At 39.1% G+C, this 20744-nt stretch overlaps 1 long non-coding RNA gene across 1 annotated transcript; it reads right to left on the bottom strand.

The window, feature by feature from the left end:
• Positions 1 to 1305: 1305 nt before the first annotated feature.
• On the bottom strand, positions 1306 to 4269 carry LOC134334927 (uncharacterized). Its single transcript, XR_010015531.1, has 4 exons — positions 4066 to 4269; positions 3858 to 3900; positions 2105 to 2177; positions 1306 to 1487 (listed from the first exon to the last, which is right to left on the bottom strand). It is a non-coding gene; the product is annotated as an uncharacterized LOC134334927 (long non-coding RNA).
• Positions 4270 to 20744: the final 16475 nt, after the last annotated feature.

Genomic DNA, 20744 nt, shown 5'->3' with positions numbered 1-20744 from the left:
TCTGTCTGTCTGTCTGTCTCTCTCTCTCTCTCTACATATATATATGTATATCCTATAATGGTTAGATATTGTTTTATATCCTTGCCCTGGTCTATGACTTGCCACAGTCTGATCATGGAGATCCACAGACAGTTCCATGGACCTCATGGTTTGTTTTGCTCTGACAATGTAGTGTCGTGTATTGTATTTCTGAATACTTTTGTGATATTTGAAACAAAGTTGTTTCATGACCGATCATGAAGAGGAGAATCAGCTGATGGTGACCACAGACTGTTAAGCATCTGAGATCTTTAAGCATCTATCAAGCAAGAACGGAGAAAAATTCCACCTGCAAAACTGCAGCAATTAGTGTTGTGGGTTGAGGGAAAATGATCGAACACAGTGGTAAACACGCCTTTGTCCCAACTGTTTTGGAGCGTGTTGCAAGCATTAAAATCTAGAAGTGTTTAAATTTGTTATTTGCCTTGAGGTGAGAATTGATGGGTTATGGCTGGAATATGAAAACTTTGTATCTATTTTTTATAGTCAAATTAATCTTCAGCAAATTATTAGACTTGATTACAGTTATAATACATATTTATTTAAAAAACAACATACATCCAAATTGTTCTCCTGTAATTTAAAAAACTGGTATCTGGTAATTATTTTTTAAAGCAACTCATGTCAGTACATTATTATTACTGGGTTGTTGGTTTACTGTTAATGTTAGAGAACATTGACTACATTGTGCAGGAAATGTTACTGGTGCTAAAATGGTAAGTTATTAAATATAAAGGTTTACTTACTTTTGACAAGAAACAATAAATTGTCATTAAATTGTGTAAGGTTTACAAACTTTTTGTCACAACTAGAAAACCCTTTGTTTCATCCCTGAAAACATTGCACTCACCTGAAGTGAAGACCAGGGGAGCCAGAACACAGACGAGCGTAAAGAAACCCAGGAGAGCCTGGAACTGAAAGGCCATGGTGCCGCTTCTTTGCCCCAAAGCTTAACGTGTGTTCTTTGTTTCTACAAGAGGCGACTTAAATACCGCACCACCTTCTCATGATCGTGTCACCTGATCATACCTACAAAACCTTTTCCTGTGTGTACTTGTCAGGATTATTGTTTAAAACTCATGCTTATCACTTTCACTGCTACAGTATTACATGTTAGCATTATGATAAGACAGTTTACACAGTTTTTGCGAGCCATTTCGGAGAAGTGCTTCTGGTCAGAAATGTTCCCCTGTGGTGTGGGGAAGCTGAGCAAAACAGTTTATTGTGAAATCATTTGTACAGCATTGTTTTATTAGCAAATGTGTTTGTTATAGTTGCATATACACACTTAAATGTGTACTCAGAATGTCATTTGACTTTGTCCATGTAGGTTCTCAGTCATCAAGGTCGTAGTAGTCTGGATTTCATGTAAGGTTCTTGAAGACGTTTCACCTCTCATCTTAAAGCTGATACCTGGGAATCCCCATCAGCCTTTCAGATGAGAGAACCTGAAAAGAAGTCCAGTCACCTTCGAGTCAAGCACTCAAGTCATTTGACTTTGTACTTATCAAAAAGTATGGATTTAAAAGAAACAAAATCATGTTTACAGTAAATAAAACTGGGTGCACAAATATGCAACATCAAGATGTGCAACTTTATTTATTGTCATTAATTAATTAATTTATTTATTAGGATTTTAACGTCAAGTTTTACACTTCGGTTACATTAATGACAGGACAGGTCATTACTGGTTACACAAGATCAGTTTTTTAATATCAAACACAGTCATGGACAATTTTGTATCTCCAATTGGACTGTAGGAGGAAAACGGAGCTCCTGGAGGAAACCCACACAGACACGGGGAGAACATGCAAACTCCACACAGAAAGAACCTGGACCGCTCCACCTGGGAAACAAACCCATGACCTTCTTGCCTTGATCAGTGTACCTAATAAAGTGCTAATAAAGTGAGTATTTATTAAATAGTTTACATGTTCTCCCTGTGATGGAGTGGGTTCAGGTATTCAGGTTTCTTTTTACCTCCCTAAAACTAGTATAAAGTAGATTGGCTGCTTTAAATTGCCCCAGGCGTAAGTAAGTAGGGGAAAGTGTGAGAATGTGTTACCCTGGCCTTGTGACAGGTGTTTCCAGATGGCACCAGACCCACCACGACCCTGAAGTGGTAAGTGAATGATTGACTGTAAAACAGAAAACCAAGTTATCAAACCACCGGTGGAAAAGTAAACATGTAGTTTTGAGTTTTGATTATGATGCACATGCAGTTCTTAAATAAAACAAACGTAAATGAAAACACTGAGAAAACAATAAAGAAAACGAGATCAGTGACATCATGTAGGACGTATTAAACAGATTAAAACACAACTGCACTCAATGAGCATTTTAGTAGCTACACCTATCTGGTACTTACATGCACTGATTATTTTATACACTACACCTGCCTAATAGATTAACTTTGTGGTTAAACAAATACTGACTGTAGCTCCCTGCCCTGCAGCCCTTTTATTAATCTAAAAGGACCCACGTTGGGCCCCTCACTGACCAGATAATTTACATTTCAGCATACGCTTTTATCCAAAGATACTTACAATTATGAGTGAATACAATTTGAGCGATTGAGGGTTAAGGACCTTGCTGAGGGGCCCAACAGTGGCGGTGGTGAGGCTTGAACCGACAACCTTATGATTATTATTTCAGTATCTTAACCACTGAGCTACCACTGCCCTGATAATATTCAAGTGGTGGGTCATTCCATGACACCAGCATGTTAATAACGTTACTACTTGTGTGAGTGTATCACATGCAGTAGTGTTGTTGGGATTTTTTATTAATTATTTGTTTAAACTAACATGCCACTTTATTAGGAACACATACCTTGTTAGCACGGGTTGTATGAGTACACATGAGTTTTTATGTTTAATAATATCTAAAATTAAGTGCGACAAATATAGCCAGGCAGTTGTAGCTTAGCGGTTAAAGTACTGGACTAGTAATCAAGAGGTTACTGGTTCAAGCCCCACCACTGCCAGGTAGCCACTGTTGGGTCCTTCAGCAAGGCCCTTAACCCTCAATTGCTTAGATAATATACTGTCACAGAACAGTAAGTCACTTTGAATAAAAGCATCTGCTAAATGCCGCAAATATAAATAATGCATTTTATTTGTATAGTGATTATTACAATAGACAAAGCAAAGTAGTTTTATAGATAAAAATGATTAAAAACACCCTGAAAGGAGGCAAAAAGGAGACAAACTGGTTTTCAAAGCTAAATCAGACTGGAAAAATGTTAGGAGTGCATCACAAATACAGTTACGTGAACAGCTCAACAGGGGGCGCACTGGACCCACTTTATCCCTCTCTGTCTCGTTTCAAGACCTGAGAAAAAAGCCTTTCCTGATAACTGGCTGCTGCTGTAGACACTGCTGTTGAGGCGAATTCAATATTAATGTCTATTATTTTACAATGTGGTGTCCAACAAGCTGATGGTCAGGATCCACGTGCTTATGTGTTCAGCTACATTACTTAAATTCATGTTAATAATATATACACTAATCTATAAACATCCACATTATGTGAACGTACACTGATCAATGCTTGGTTTTAAGCTATTTGGTGATTTTGTACATGATCTGAGTTTTAAGTTTCCCCTGATGCGTAGAGAAATGTATAATAAATTAAAATGGTCCTGCATTGAGAGAATATTTTGACTTCTCCAAAGGGACCCTTGCATAATACATTTCTGGAAAAGTTGGTACACATTGTAAAACACTATAAAACTCGAATCTGTGATTTGTTCATTCTCGTAAACCATTATTTAATAAACAAAAGAACAAAAAAATGACTTTAAAATTTTGGCTGACCTACTCCTCTCGGTCAGGGGTGGAGGCGGGTACTTGGATATGCCTAGATTGGGAGGAAAATTGGGAAAAATGCATAAAAAAGACAGTGAAAATGTGCTGTCAGTTTGTTTTCAGGAAAAGAATTGTATCTTGGTGCACAGACTATTGAGCTGAAGTTTTCTAATGGGCAAAAATGACACCTGAAAAACTTAAAACTATGAACACCTACCCATTTGATTGCTGGACATCCCAATCCAAAACTGTTGGCATTAGGATGAGGGGTGTCTGTGAGAATTTCATCCCATTCAGTCAGAAGAGCATTTGTAAGGTTGGGCAGTGATTGGTTGAGAAGGCCTGGTTTGCAATTGCAGTCTCAATTCATTCCAAAGGTGTTTATTGGACTCGAGGTCAGAGCTCTGCGCAGGACACTGAAGTTCCTCCACACCATCATCAAACTATGTCTTCCCTGACCCTGCTCTGTGTGGAACAGGAAAGACGGCAGTGATGCAGACCTGCACAATGTTTGGTCATAGGAAACAGCTGTATTTGTGTTGCTAGAGCTAAGCTGTAAGGCGTTACTGTAATAGGCTGGGTTGGTTGTGGGGGTAGAAGTGTACCCTACTTGACGCATTGGAGGAAGGGGTGTTAATGATTGCTCTCCGAGTCATAAAAGAGGGTGGGTCTTTCTTTCGGATGAATGAGCAAGCAGATAAGCGCCAAGCCAGGCTTTGTTTAAGGGCTTACATGAGAGTGAGAGAGCAGACAGACAGCAAGACTACAGATACACTAGACACTAGGTCACCACGGCTGCTGCTCGTTTTTAGTCGTTCATCTGGCACAAAAACATATATGTGTTAGTTTTGGGGAAAATGATTTTTGATACACTTTAGCACAGTTGTGTGTAAGGCTTGGAGTGTGTTGTATTATAATTAATACACATCTGGGATCCTAAGTGCTGGCTGGTGGCAGACGCTGCTGAAGATGCTGAAGAAAGTCCGCTTCCAGGTACACCATTCTTATCTGGTAACATGGCTGCAGGATGTGACATGCTGTAAATCACAAAAGTACTTATTTATTATACAGTTTTATGTTGTTTGTTGATGCATTTTTAGTTGCTAAGTCTAAAAGTGCAATATGGTGCCCCACAAGGATCGATTCTAGGCCACTTATTGTGTGGAGTTTTTATCTCACCCCTGAGACATGTAATTCATTAACATAGTACTGACTTTCACTTTGAGACAGTTATACTTATCAGTTTGGTCAGATTCAGTATCAGTACTTCCTTAGCATAACAGTCGATGCTTGTTTATTATTTGATTATTATATAATAGGCTTTGACAATTGAGAAACAGCACAAATAGGACATATGTTATCCTTACATGCAGCTGGAAAACTCAGACATACTTTTATAACCTCTGGTTTGGATTATTGCAATGAGTTGTTGGCCGGTTGACCTATACTGTTCCTGTCGGTAGACTTCATATTGGTGGACGCTGCCTCTGCAGAACGTCTTTGCCAGGAAAAGAAAGTCAGATCATATTGACCCCTCTTTATTCAGTTTACATTGGCTGCTTTGTAAGTCTTGCTAATAGATTTTAAAGCTCTATGTGGTTTCACTCTTGTATATCTTACTGACCTCATGAGCATTATAGCCCATCTAAATCACTTTGTTTAACTAGAGCCAGTCTTCTGTTGATCTTTAGGATTATTTACTGCTCGGCCTGTGGAGTTATTCGTACCTCTTAGTTCTAAAATTGATTTCCAGATTACTATCCAGTTATATTATTAGCATGTATATTAAAAGTCATTTAAAACAGTCTTTGATATTTGAGATTTAAAACAGAATGATAAAATCTGACAGATGAATAGATTAGATCCCCTAATGGATCTATTTGTTTCTTCCAAGGCTCCCTCATAGAAACATTCCTACCTTCATCCCACTTCTGGCATCCTTTTGATACTCTGACCCCAATGTGAGGAATGCAACAGTGAATGTGTCACTACATCACTGCATTTGTAATCATATTTAGGAGAAATTTTCCATAGGCATTCCAACTACTGGCATGTCTGGCAGATGAGATGAAACAAGTACTGTAATATACAGTGTGTCATTGTAACAGAACCAGAATTAAAACAAACACGGACGTTCTCAGCAAAGAAATCTTGGGGTGAACCATCTGTGACCCTGAATGACCCATTGATTTCTACGGTGAGAGTGAGCCCCTCAGTAGAATACTTTCTCACCTGTCACTGCCCCCCAGCTGCTCTCTTCAGGACACTCACAGAGACACACCAACAGGAAATTACATTCATTCTAAAGGGTCATGAGGAATTTCTTTGCCCTGAACTATCAAATAGAGCAAACAGTGGCTTGGTGCTGTAGCAGAGCTGAGTGGCTTTTCAGACTCTGGTGTTACGTGGGAGAGATAAGCTAAGCTGAATGCCTGTTTACCATACAAAGCATTTTTGTTGGAGCTGTGAGATGTGAGAGGATTGTTTGGGGATAGTTTTGGAGGAAAGTGTTACATTTGGGTTTGTAACACTGCTGGGAAGCATTTGCAGAATGTATATATACAGTGTTTTTAAGAATCCACTAGGTGGTACTGATATTGCAGTGGAATATTCATGAGCATAAGTTAGTCTGTACCATTGGTGCTAAGTGTAAACAAGGCTGTCATACAGGTATGTCCAAACATAGACCCAAGGAGGGGTTTGACCCTCTGTTCTTTTGTCTTCTGACTGTATTTCGTGCCCCCTTGGCTGGACTGTACAATGATTGTATTTTGCATTGGCTTCTGATCTATTAAAACAGTATAGCCCATCCTGAGAACTTTAATCATTTGAGACTTTTCATACCATACTCACAAAAACAATGCTTCTAAATGATCCTTGTGTGTAAAACAGGGCAGTTGTAGCCTAGCGGTTAAGGTACTGGACTAGTAATCAAAAGGTCACTGGTTCAAGCCCCACCATTGCCAGGTTGTCACTGTTAATTAATTAATTAAGTATTTAGTCTTTACCAGTTTTGTTGAGTGTAAACATGGGCGTTATAAGAACCCTACAGACTGGGGGCTTAGAGAACCAAAGCTCCACATATGAAGTACAAATGCTAGTACATTTAAAAGTACATATTTTTTTACTTATTCCACCATACAGTGGATTCAGACCTATTTGACTTTCTTTTCACTAGATATAATTGCCAACCTCTTAACTGACATGCATCTACACTTTGTTGAGCATTAATTTGCTCCAGGTGGAAGTGTTTCTATTCATCATGGTTTCTTTCTCATTGAATTGCCAGCTCATATGTTGGCAACCTGCTGTCTCCTGAAACCGTGATGCCAGACATGATCCGCTCTGGCACTACTTATTTATTATTAGGAACTCAGCCACTGTCTTGAGCTTTTTGGCTCTGGAGAGAGCTGCATCAGGGGTGGTGTGACAGCTCTTTCTACAACCCTCTGTTTCCAAATAATTTATATTCAGTTTACATTGGCTGCCTTGTAAGTCTTGCTTATAGATTTTAGAGCTCTATGTGATTTCACACCTGGAAATCTTACTGACATCCTGAGCATTATAGCCCATCTAAATCATGTTGTTAAACTATCATGTTGTCGTCTGTTATCTTTAGGATTATTTACTGCTCAACCTGTGGAGTTATTTGTACCAGATTACTTTTCAGGTGGAAGTGTTTCTATTCATCAGGGTTTCTTTCTCACAGAATTGCCAGCTCATCTGTTGGCAACCTGCTTTCTTTAAAAAACCTTGATGCCCGGTTTGATCCGCTCTGGCACTACTTATTTATTATTGTGAACTCAGCCACTGTCTTGAGCTTTTTGGCTCTGGATGAGCGTGACAACCCTCTACTGCCAAATACTTCATTTAAACACCATTTATAACCCCCAGAAAAATCCACAATAGACTTTCCAGATTTATTATACTATAAAGTCAGTCTGACAAATGTAAACAAATGGATCTATTTTCCAGATTTGCTTTAATATAGAAGAGATTATTTATTTTGAGCCCACTGCCGGCTGTGTGGAGTTTCCAAGGTCAATAAATCATAGAGAGAAAATATTTAATAATAAATCATATGGAATTGAGCACTAATCACATTCTTCTTCCTTTTTTAAATGTCATTTGGTTTAAAAAGTGGTCTTCCATTGGGTTTCCACACAAAAGTCAAGTAAATGAGAAATTGAGAAGGGAGTCACATAATTTATTTATAATGTGGAATACGGAATACACATTTAGAATTAATATAGGCTGCATGATCTGTGGTTTTGTGTGTGTTAGGTTAGGTGATTAGTAGCTGCATAGGTCAAATCCTTGTTTATATTTGTAAATACGTAGATTTTTCATATCCAAAGTGACTTACAATGCTCATTGCTCAATTGCTCAAGGGCCCAACACTGGCAACCTTGCAGTGGTGGGGCTTAAACCAGTGACCTTTTGGCTACAACTGCCCATTATAAATACTAGTTTGGCCTTTCTGTATACTGTAGGTGTACGTAGATTCTGATAGCAACCTCATGGTAAACCTCCCAAAAAATGCAGTCTGTTATAGCAACAATGGGTTTAGGGTGGGAAAATAGGGGTGTTTTCAGCTGTAGGTGCTCAATGTTTCATCCTGTATGTTCTACACTAAGGTACATGGATTCATGGTTTTGGAATGGGATCCATGCACCTTAGTGTAGAACATACAAGATGAAACATTGAGCATTGATCAATTCCAGGCTGAGGAAAGGCTGTTTGGTGTCAGAGGACATCGAGGGTGAACAAACAGCACAAAAAGCTCACAAAAGGACCGATAATTCAGTCTAAAACACGGACCTCAGCTCTGCTTGCTTGGCACGGCAACAGGGCAACAATCCCGTTGCTCTTACTCAGTACCGAAATGCTGCCAGAGCCAAAGTTAGTGCACAATTTTTTCCACAGCACCTCCTACAACATGAGCTCCTGGGACAATGGGGAACAAGCGAGGACTTCTTCGACTGGGATAATGACGGCCTTGTGTCAGGTCAGGCAGGAGGTGCTAGTAGGGTAAATGCCAAGAAGGGGGCGTGGTAGAGAGAACAGGAGAGAGAAGTTTTCTTTTCTGTCCTGAATAGAATTTAAATAGAACCTGGAGGACATTTCTTCCACTCCACACCATCTGGCTGGATTATTTCCAAATTCTGGCTGTGTTTTAGGATTTTTATTTACAGAAACTGTTTTTGGGGACCTGCTGGGATTATACAGGTATGTGTACAGTGTATCAGTGTCTGCCAGGTAGTGCTTTTGAATATGGTGGCATCATTTTAATATTGTATCTTATTATATTTGTGTCAGCTTCATGTCATCCAGTGGTTTTTGGCTAAAAATGAAGGATTGTTCAATCTGAGCTGCTGTTATAAAAATAAAAACCCTCTGCTGAAGTGTTGCCAGTGTTCCTGCTGTAGGAAAACTTCTAATTCTTCACAGTCTTTCCATTCTCGGCTTAAACCTGCATAGACGAATCTTTAGGCTCATAAAATAGAAGAAATTTTAGAACCTTCCTTAAAACTAAACTAAAATTCATCTACAAAATGTCATAATTTGTATCTGAAAATCTAGATACAAGTACAGTGGCACCTTAAAACTCAACGTCAATTGGTTCTGGGACTGGCGTAGAGTTTTAAAGGTGTTGAGTTTCAAAGTATTTTTTCCCATAAGGATGTATGGGAAACCTGTTAATGTGTTCCATGGTCCCATGGACCTGCATATATTTTTGGCAAATGTAAAATAATGGGGTTGTTTTTGACACTTATACACTGAAAAAAACACAAATCTAAAATAAAAACACTGAAATTAAAAGCTGATTCTTACAAACACAAGTTTAAAAGTGAAACAGGAGGAAAATCCAGATAAACACAGATACACGTGGAGCTTTCAAAGTGAATCTGACGGTTATTCCACACAAATGCAGATTCGTCTCATATGCGCACTTTGATGACGTTTTACTGCACCGCTCAAGCCGAGCGCTGAACAAAGCGGCTGTTCATTGTTAAATTGAAATAAAATAAACAAACTGAAGTTTAAGGGACACGTTGAGTTTAGGGGTACAAATTTCTCGACGAAGGGCATTGAGTTTCAAAGATTTTGAGTTTAGGGGACGTTGAGTTACAAGATACTACTGTATGTATAAAAGGTTGAGAACAAACAAATTGTAATTGGTTTTACTGTGAAAAACTGGAGCAGCTTGTTTGTTTACATTCATGTCCACCCTACACATATGTTATATGTGTAATTTGTCCGCATTTTTGTTTGCATAGAAAATAGATTGACAGATGGCTTAAAAAACAATGGTTGCTTAGTGGTTAAGGTGTGGGATTAGTAATCAAAAGGTTGCTGGTTCAAACCCCACCACTACTGATCAAGGCCCTTAACCCTTAACTGCTTGAATTATATTTAGTAATAATTGAAGCTGCTTTGGATAAAAGTGTCTGCTAGATAGCACAAATGTAACTGTACACCTGAGGATTATTAGTTCTTTGTGATTAATTATGAAGAAAAATACCAAAAAAGCACCAGATTAATAATTAAAAACAGCATTAAAACAGCATTAAAAAAGATAGTTAATGTTTTACCTAATTAACTTTATTGATTTCTGTTAATACAGGCTAATTCCTAATTTGACACCTACAACATGTTCCAAAAAGCAAAGTAAAATGGAAGCTAAAATAAGAAACATGTTTAAAACAAGTGCTGCTTTCATGACCGGGTATGAAAGGAGCTTTATTAAAAGTCTGCCACTGAAAATACTGCTTGAGCTAAAAGTCCAACAGTTTAAGAACAACATTTACTAAGCACAGCTGAAAGGAATTCAGGGGTTTTACCATCTACAGTTCATAACATTATTGAAAGATTCAGAGAGGCAAAAAAAATGAAAATAAATAAATGAATGAATGTCATGTTAGTTCCCTTGTTTTTATTATTGCATGTAAAATAAAAGGTCAGTTTCCAAAATCAGATACACATTAAAGGCTGAGCACTGTAAAACAGCTCCCTGGTTTTCAGATTTGGCAATAACACTGCAATAATTTCTTCTTCTGTGGGACACTATGTTATCCATGATAATTATCTGTACTTGTATCAAGAGCACTTAACAGCTAAACGTTTTGGCCGCAGTTTATATTCAAACTGGAAATGCAGCCTGTTTTATTCCTCAGATTTCAACTACACTGAGGACAATAAGAAAGGAGTTTTAATTCCTCTGTAGTGAAAAGCTGGTTTTTAAGGAATATTAAATTACAGTACACTTACACTGGGTGGCATGTAGGGCAGCAGGTAGTGTAATTGAGGTACAGCACCAGGGATTTAGGCTTAAACCCAAATACCATATCCTTAACCATGGTCAGTAATAAGAAGTCAGTCCTGCAGTGCTGCTGTAATAGCGTCTTCTTCTCTGGAAGGCTTTCCCATTTCATCCCAAGGGTGTTGATAGGGTTAAGTTCAGGGATTTGTGCAAGATTTATTCACTTATTTTTTTAATAACCACATCCTTCCAATCAGGTGCCACCATTTACATTTTTGGCATTTAGCAGATGCTTTTATCCAAAGCAACTAACAGTACTTTGACAGTATACAGTCTAAGCAATTGAAGGTTAAGGGCCTTGCTCAAGGGCCCAACAGTGGCAACCTGGCAGTGGTGGGGCATGAACCAGCAACCCTTTGATTACTAGTCCAGTACCTTAACCACTAAGCTACAAATGCCTACACCACTAGAAAATGCATGGCATCACACATTTATCTAGGGTAGCCAATCCACCTTCTGCTTGTTATTGGTAGGTAGAAGGAAACCAAAGAACCCAGAGAAAGCCCACATGAAGCATACACAAAAAAGCATATGAGGCAAATTCCAGACAGTTACTAGGGCTGAGATTTGATCCCATGTACTCAAGAGCCAGGTTCTGTGTGGCACCCACAATGTGGGCTGTAATTCTGTATCATATCATATCATAAGTACACATACAGTATATAAGTATGTTATAACATTAAGATTTAAATTTTATTATTTTGTTTATTACACTGCCAGCACGTGAATCTTTAATTCCCCCGCTCAGCAGTCAGTTAGGGATGTGCTTTGTACCACTCCAGCTGATGTTCTGTAAGTGCATAGACCCTTATGCTTGTACTACCAATACATCTCCCCAGTCACGAACAGTCAATCTGTGACAGTCCCAGTGAACAGAGCCATTGTTACATGCTATATGCTACAGCACTTGATATGCCAACAATTCTGTTGTTGTTCCAAGATGTTTCTACTTTACAATATTAGCACCTACAACTGATCAGAGCAGCTTCCACAGGGCAGCAAATTGTCAAACTGGCTCATTGGAAAGGTGCCATCCTATGATGGTACCTCATGGAAAGTCAGTGACCTTTCAGTATGACCCATTCTCCTACCAATGATTGTCTATGGACATGAACCTGTTAGTAATAAGTGTGTCCGAGACAGCTGAATTAACTAGTTAGAATGTGTAAACCCTCCAGTCTTTATCTTTGAAAAAAAAGTAACCAACAAAAGTACCTCAGGAAGGAGGTGAGATGAGATTTCCATTAGCTAAAGACATTTCCAAAGCTGTTTCCTTTCACTTGCTTCAGCTTCCTCCTTGTCCTGCTCTTGGTTCTCCTTCACAATGCCACATTTTAGTGTCCACAACATAGCACTGCTCTTTAGTCCTCTGCTCTGGGCCTCATGGAACTGTGGGTATTCTTTTATTTTCTTTCAAACTGATGTCCGGACTGGCGCTTGCTAAGAGACTGCTGACTGGAGGACACTTGACTTGCTCATTGGAACTCTTGCTTTTCAGAGTAGCGGTGAAAAGGTGAGTGTTGACGTCCTTCTTTCTTTGAAGGAGCCGCTGCTGTTTGTGGTCCCAGTTTTCTTGCTCTTTGGGTCTGAATCGAAATTCTTGGCCCATGATTTTCCTTTTGTCTGTGGTTTTGAATGGAGTTTAAAGTAGACACTTGTGGAGAGTCTCAGTCTGTTGGTGAATGTAGACGCACCCCTGGCACATCTCACCAAGTCTGTACGGTGCTTTGTGCCAATGGCAAATAATGTCTGACTAGCTTAATTTGGTGAGTCTTATTCTGGCACAGGCCAGCATATCTTGGATGGCTTTGGGGAACAAACCAAAATGAGAACTGAAGGGGATTTTTGGACATTTAAAAATATGTATATATACTTGTTTGCATCACTGCTTTCATTTAGAGGAGCTAAATCTTCTTTATGGGGTGCCACAGTGGCTTGGTGGGTAGCACTGTTGCCTCACAGCAAAAAGATCCTGGGTTTGAATCCTAGGTGGAGCGGTCCTGGAACCTTCTGTGTGGAGTTTGCTTGTTCTCCTGGGGGCTCTGGTTTCCCTCCACAGTTTAGAGACATGCACAGGTTAAATGGAAATACTGGAGTCCCCCTATGTACGTGTGTGTATGTGTGTTTGCCCTGTGATGGATTGGTGACCTGTCCAGGGCATTTCCTACCTTTTACCCGGAGAACTGTACCCACCACGATCCTAATTAGGATAAAGCGGTGGTAAAACAGACCATGAATGAATGAATCTTTAATTTGACCCAAAGTATGTGGACACCAATCCCAATGACTGAATTTGGAGCTTCACCCATATCTATTGCTGACTGTTGTCTACAGCCAACAACCAACCAAAAGCGCTGTCAAATTTGTAACAACAGTTTTAGGTGCTTTACTGTTCCCGACTGGCTGTGACTCAAAAAAGGAGCTTCGTAAATAAATAGTTGAGTGAATTTGCCGTGGAAGAACTGAAGTGACCTGCAAAGATCCCTGACATTAACCCCAATTAACAACTTTAGAATGACCTGGAGTGACCATGGTTTTGAAATTTCATGTACAACAAGCTCATGGTCAGATGTCCATATTAGTAACAGGTTCTACTAGCTCCAAAAAGCAGACAGAAAGAGGTTTGTTTTGGGCATGTTGCTGTTTTTATATACACAAATTAGTTCTCAGTTATCCAAGAATGTGCTAGAAATGATATTCTTAAATGGTGCACTGTGCTGCACTTTGGAAGCGGTGAGAAATAAAAACCCTCTCATTAGAGGTTTACACCACCCTACACTTAGTATCCACACAATCATTATGTGTTCGGATAATCAGCAGTAAATGCTGTGACATTCCAAAACGACACATACAGCAGGTTTCTATCCAAGAAGTTATGCAGAAAGTATTTCAGTACCAGATTATATTATTCCTGTTTAAACTAATTTAACTCTCCATATGTTTAAATGTCATACAGGGCAAAGAAAAGCTGGTTGCTAACTTCCCGATTCTGTCTCACAGACACCATACACGTTGAGTTTATGCTGGATGGCTATGGAACCACCGGGAAATTCATAACCTTTATAGTGACAGTGGTAGCCTAGTGGGTAAAGCTTTGGGATATCAACTGAAAGGTTGAGAGTTCGAATCCCAGCTCTGCCATGCAGCCACTGTTGTGTCTTTGAGCAAGGCCCTTAACCCTCTCTGCTCCAGGGGCTCGCTGCGCTCTGACCCCAGCTTCCAAAACAAGCTAGGATATGCGAAGAGAGAATTTTGTTGTACTGTACATCTGTATATGTACTGTATATATGACAAATAAAGGTATTCTATTCCATTAGAACATTTTAAAGGGAATGCTTTCAAACAAATGGACATACTGATCGTAATTGTAGGCAAATAGATAAATGTGGGGCTTGATCAATGGATGGACTCATGAATGGAACATCTGATCAAAAATCTACTGGAATTATACACAATTGTAAACGGCTCTACTGCCTGTTAGACTAATAGATTGCTAAATGGCTGGACAGATGGATAAACAGATAAACGGACAGATTCATAGATGAATAGGTGGATTGATGAATGTCCAGACTGATGAAGGTCAATAAATAATGGATGGATAGATATAGAGATTATTAAATTGATATATAGATGAATGGATGGATGAGTGTCCAGACTAATTGATGGATGCATAGATGGATAAATGTAGAGATCAATAATTAAATTAATAGCTGGGGATTGACAGCTGGATATAGATATTAAAATGGGTAAATGGTTGGATAGATATAAATAGTAATAAACTGATGTATGGATGGATAAATGTCCAGACAAATTAATAGATGGATGAATGTAGAGATGGATGTGTATTGACAGCTGGACATATAAATTAAAAGATGTATGGATAGATATAGAGATTAATCTTCTTCTTCTGGCTTTTCCCTTTTTCAGTGGTCGCCACAGCGAGTCATCCTCATGATCGCTCATTGATTTGGCACAATTTTTACGCCGGATGCCCTTCCTGACACAACCCTCCCTAATTTATCCGGGCTTGGGACCGGCACTACAATGCACTAGTGCATCTAGCGGCTAGGTATCTATAGGACAATTCAGTGTTTCCAATTAACCTGGTGGCATGTTTTTGGACTGTGGGAGGAAACCGGAGTACCCGGAGGAAACCCACGCGGACACGGGGAGAACATGCAAACTCCGCACAGAAAGGACCCGGACCGCCCCACCTGGGGATTGAACCCAGGACCTTCTTGTTGTGAGGCGACAGTGCTACCCACTAAGCCACCGTGCCGCCAGATATAGAGATTAATAAACTAATATAATAGTGAAAGGATAGATGGCCGTCCAAGATTTCTAATGTCTCATTTTCTCTTGAATACAGAATGGAAGCAAAATTTTCCAACAACCCCAGTGATGCCACTCCGTCACAAAGGTTCATCAATCCCTCTAGGTTTCTGGTCTTTCACTGCAAAAAGCAGTTTGTAACATCCATGTCACAGCTAATGGTGAAGGAGGAGGAGACCATGTCCGTCTCCCCTCACCCCTTTTCCACGTCCCTCTCCCCTGCAGGGATTAAAAAGAGCTCTTTGTGCTTGCAGTGCTGGAATTCCTGTCAGGCTCTATGGCTTTGGGAAACTAACAGCCAAAGTCAACGGAACATTTGAGCAACAGCCCAGTGGTATACACCAGTCCCAGTGTGCCTTGCTGGTATACACCCTTTAAACAAGAGACAGGGTAAAGGCTGACTCGTTCGTCACGCCCACCGGCTAAACCCCAGCCAGGGCTGTATTAGTCAGGATTGTCCTTTACACATCATTACACTGGCACATGAAAGCAGAGGGTGCTGGGATGTATGGAAAAGTGCTGAGCTGGACAGATATCCAGAAGCCACTGAGAGTTGGTGCTTTGATGGTTTTGGGATGTGATGTGGCGATTCTTCAGCTCAAGTGGTTTTGTGGTTTATATCATCAGTGGTTTGGATTGGTCAATGTTTATAGTCCCAAATCTTTATTGTAATGGAAAGGAAATTTAAGTCTGCATTTCTCAGTTGATTAATAATTCTTTAGTTTAGCTGATCTACCCAACAGCCTCTGCTGACTACTGTTCTAATTTCTAATACTTTGACATGGTCATCTAGAGCCACTTAGACAACTTAGATACTAGGAAGTTAGGCAGTGCAGAAAAACAAGTGCACAATACGCCCAAATGTAGATGGACACCTGACCATGAGTTTGTTTGGTACTTAAGTGAGATTCAGTCCTCTGCATAATGCACACATTTATTATGTTACCAGGTACTGGTGAATTGAAATGAAGTTTGGTGAATATATACAAAACAATAAGACTAATTTAATATCTTGTCTTTCTACTTTTTTCAATTCAATACAGGTTAAAAAAAAGAACTTGCAAATTATTGTTTATTTGATTTTTCCCACTGTCTCAACTTTTTGGATTTGAGTTTGTATGACATAATTCATTATTAAATGTTATAAATATTCTGTTTAACTCAGAAATTGGATTATTTTATTTTAAAAAAGCTGCCCCAGTCCAGCATCACAGAAAACAGCCTGCACATCTAGTTCCTACAGGAAGTCTATAAACAGACACACCGATCTCCTCGTGTCCCTTTCTCGTTCCAATTTGTTTATTTTCTCCTTTCCTTTTCTCTGATGGCCTTTTTCCAGAACACGTCATTGTAAAGATCACCCATTGTGTTTGTTGCCATGTGACGAAATGTTTCGGAATTGGTTGCAGCCGAGGGCTTGATGTCAGATGCTGGGGAATCCCCTCACGTTTAAATGTACTGTGGATGAAAATCTGTCGATATGCCAAGAGGATTTGTTTTGTGGAAGCTCCTCTGAATGTGAAATTTAGACAATTAAGCATAACCTGTATTTACTAAATAAATTACACCTAAATAAATGTTGTGTAAATAATGTTAGCACAAAGCTAACAGGCAGGCTAGTAGTCTAGCTAATTAACTGCTAATAAGCTTTCTCACAAGTTTCTGGAGTCTGTGTCTTCTTCAGTAGTTTAAGAATTAGATGTGATTGGTTGGACGGCTTGGTAAGACAGTGGGTGAAGTTGGTGCGGCACGGATCTGGCGTCCAAGGTTTGATCCCCTAAACTAATTAGTGGTATCAAAGTATCAAAGTCCCTGTTTTAAAAATCTTAGACTTATTAATAATATATAAAAGAGTTTTGATGGGGAAAAGTGACTTTTATTTGGTAAAATAAAACCAAATATTTGTAACATATTTGGTATGAGTGTTGGGGCTGCACCACTCCAGGGTTTGATTCTCACCTCTTATTACTGTAGGTGTAGAATTTGGCATTTTTTCATATATATGTCCAATTAAATGTTCTTCAGGTTCTCCCAAATCATTTATGTGTGATGGGTGAGTTCATACAGGTTCAGAAATTCATGTGAAATTTAGAAACAGATGTGACACAAATACCAACCTATGAATTAAAATTAAATACAAGAGACTTAAAAGGAACATTTTTTCTACTAAAATATTTTCTAAATAGAAATTTTTCAATAAATAAACATCTGGATTGCAGGTGGGATGGATTTAGGGAATATTGATTCCTGCCCTGCCCAGCGAATTCAAAATGTCATGTGTTGCATAAAAAAAAATCCATCATGTTTTCAATTTGCTTAACTTCTTAAACCGACTCTATTTTTCCACCCCGTTTCTTATGTCTGGGTGAGTTTTGAGCATTTTCTTTGTTTTCAGGAAAGCACATATATCTCACATGTCCATAGAAACCTTTGATGGTGTCCCTTTGACCTGCACTTGTCTTAAGGTCTGCACGATCCACAGGCGACTTCCTGCCTGCAGTAAAGCTCAGTGTTTAAAAACACAATAAGTACCGGGGAGCTCTGAATACCAGAAATTCCCTTCAGTAATATAAAACACCAGCAGGTGCTTTTAATAACTCAAATCATGTCTTTACTGTTTCATTAAAAATGAAGAGAAGGAGAATCATGTGCAAAAAAGAGCTGTTGATTATTATTTGATATAATCTTTTATGCAATGTGCACATTATACATCATTAAATTACAGCACAAGTTACATTATATTGCTAAAAATTCTTAATTTCAGTTGTTTCAGCCATATGCATTGCTAACAAATGTGTAAAAGCAATCAAAAATCTGTAATAAATGAACAACTTTATGGGAACAACATTGACCTAAACCACACTGAACATCCCTGGGATTAACTGAAACATTGATTGTGAGCCAGGCCTTCTCAGTTAACAGTAGCTAATAGACTAGTAAACAGGCACAGATTCCCACAGACACACCCCGAAAATCTCACACACCCGGAAAACCTTCTTAATATAGTGGACACTGTTATAGTCACAAAGGGGGACCAAGAGCATACTAATGCTCATAGTTTTGGAATGGGATCCAGTCAAGGACATGGCCAGGTGTCCACATACTTATGATCATGTAATGTTTGGTCATATATCCAAGTGTCCTGTAGTTTATTTACGTCCTGTATTCAGACCCTTGGCTAATAGTAGTAAAACCTGTTATAGTCTTTTACTGGTCTGGTCACACCTCTCCAGCTTATGATGTTATTTGCATTATATATTATGTTTAATTTATACTGATGATTGTGTGTAAAAATCTCAGCAGTTTTCAAAATACTTAAACCAGCACGTCTGACACCAATAACCACGCCAGGCTCAAAGTCATTCTGATGTGAACATGAACTTCCCCCCTCATGACTGGTTGACTGGATAATTACATAAACAAGCAGGTTTACAGGTCGTCGTAATAAATTGGACGATAAAGTGTAGTTTTTTAGATATGATATAAACAAATACATTCATTTTGGACCCCAATGACTCCTAAACAATTGTTAAAGGTTGTTCTTGCCATCCAGGAAGAGCCTCATATTTAAACAGCTTAATGATCTGCTGCCAGTACATTGCTTTCTAAAAATGTTCAGTTTGTTTGCCCATTTTCCTTGAGCTGTTGTGTCACATTTTTGTGGAGAGGTTTTAAACGGAGAATGCTCTTTAGCTACCCACAGCCATCACTGGGCACCAGAGTGACCGTAATCATACACTTGCAGAAATGCCAAGCATGTTTTTTCTGGCCCTCTGTATCCTGTCTGCATGCACACAGTGCTCACACGGTTCTCTCCTGATCTTCTCATCTAAATACCTTAGGTGAGGTTTTTCCATGTGACACATAGGCAGAGAATGTTCACCAACTATGTGAATGGATGCACCATGCAGCAGTGGGGCTGGGAACCTTTTGAAATGACTTGGATTTCTAATAAAATATAGTCTGGTCTCCATTCAAACAATGATAATATGTACAACCAACACTGCCGATTTAAAAAAATATTATTATTTAACTTCTGTTAATCTTCAAGTGATGAGGCACTACCTTGATGAGTATGAGTTGCTCCCTCCATCATTCTTTACATCTGTTTCTTCATCAAAACATAGCACTTAACCAAAAAATGGTCTCTTCTATTTACAGATTATTATCACAAGTATTGTGGAACGGCTACATTTGGTTGTCGAAAGTATGTGGACACCAAACAATGAGCTTGTCAGACATCCCATTTTAAAACCACTGTCATTATTTTTTTCCCTTTTGATGCCTCTAATTTTCTGGAAGGGGTTTCCACCAGGTTTTCTGTGTATGTGGAAAGATGAGAAGGCCTGACTTGCAGTCAGCATTTTAAATCATCCCAAAAGTGTACAATGGTCAGATATGGGCTCTGTGTAGGTCACTGGAGGACAACCAAACACACATCAAACTTTCTTCATGGATCTTGGTTTTTGTACACAGGCACATCCTTGCTAGAACTAAAAAATACCTTCCTATGTCTGTTGCCACAATGATGGTAACATTCTGTATTTTATATAATTGATTTAATACACCTACTAGCAATGGGTCTGGCTGAAACACCTGAACTTAATAATTAGGATGGGTGTCATCATGGGTGCTATAATTGTGCATTGTTTTTTTATTCCCACTCCTATGTAAAGTAGCAACAATAAATAATTTTCTTTTTTTAGACAGTTTATCTTGTAGATTTCTTCTTGTAAGATCAGAGGAAAAGTGTGTTTTATAGTCGACACTGTGATGCTCACCACCAGGTGGAAGCCTTGGGAAGATAAAGACCCGGCAACATCTTCACTTTTCTCTTTCATTAGCTTTGATCCCCAATGCCTTCAGGCAGGACTTGTTATTATCCTACTGAGAGCATCTTCTAAGTTCCCATCCTCCACCCCCTACTGCTAACTAATTGCTGATTTCTGAAATGGTCACCACTTCTTCAGCAGACAGAGCCTGTTCTCCAGGGAAATTCCATTAATTAGGCGGCAGAAGCTCATTCAATCACTGTAGAACCTCCATCATAAAGGCTTCCTGTCCTCCTTTCAGTCCATACAGTTCCTGACCAGACAGCTGATGACTGTTTTTAATCTAGATCATTTCTGTTCACACATTCCATGTTTCATCCAAAAGGTGTTCAGTGGGGTTGAGGTCCGGGGTCTGTGTAATCTACTGGAGTTCCTTCCTACCAAACACATCAAACCTCTCGCTTAAAT

Source organism: Trichomycterus rosablanca, chromosome 20 (genome assembly GCF_030014385.1).
Source record: "Trichomycterus rosablanca isolate fTriRos1 chromosome 20, fTriRos1.hap1, whole genome shotgun sequence".
Classification (NCBI taxonomy): Eukaryota; Metazoa; Chordata; class Actinopteri; order Siluriformes; family Trichomycteridae; genus Trichomycterus; species Trichomycterus rosablanca.
This window is presented reverse-complemented; position numbering and strand designations above follow the sequence as displayed.